This window comes from Eimeria mitis, genomic scaffold, assembly GCF_000499745.2.
Source record: "Eimeria mitis Houghton genomic scaffold, Emh_scaff4070, whole genome shotgun sequence".
NCBI lineage: Eukaryota > Apicomplexa > Conoidasida > Eucoccidiorida > Eimeriidae > Eimeria > Eimeria mitis.
In genome coordinates, this window is record NW_013572402.1 from 723 (window position 1) to 942 (window position 220).

Genomic DNA, 220 nt, shown 5'->3' on the forward strand with positions numbered 1-220 from the left:
TGACCACTGCTTATTGCTGCTGCTGCTGCTGCTGCTGCTGCTGCTGCTGCTGCTGCTGCTGCTGCTGCTGCTGATTGCTGCTGTTATTCACTGCCCTTGCTGCAGCAGCTGCTGCTGTTGCTGCTGATGCTGCTGCTGATGTGGGGGGTGATGTACGTGGTGGGCTGCCTCCACTGTCCTTGTTGCTTGGGCATTTCTTTCGAGCTGTCGCTGCTGCTGC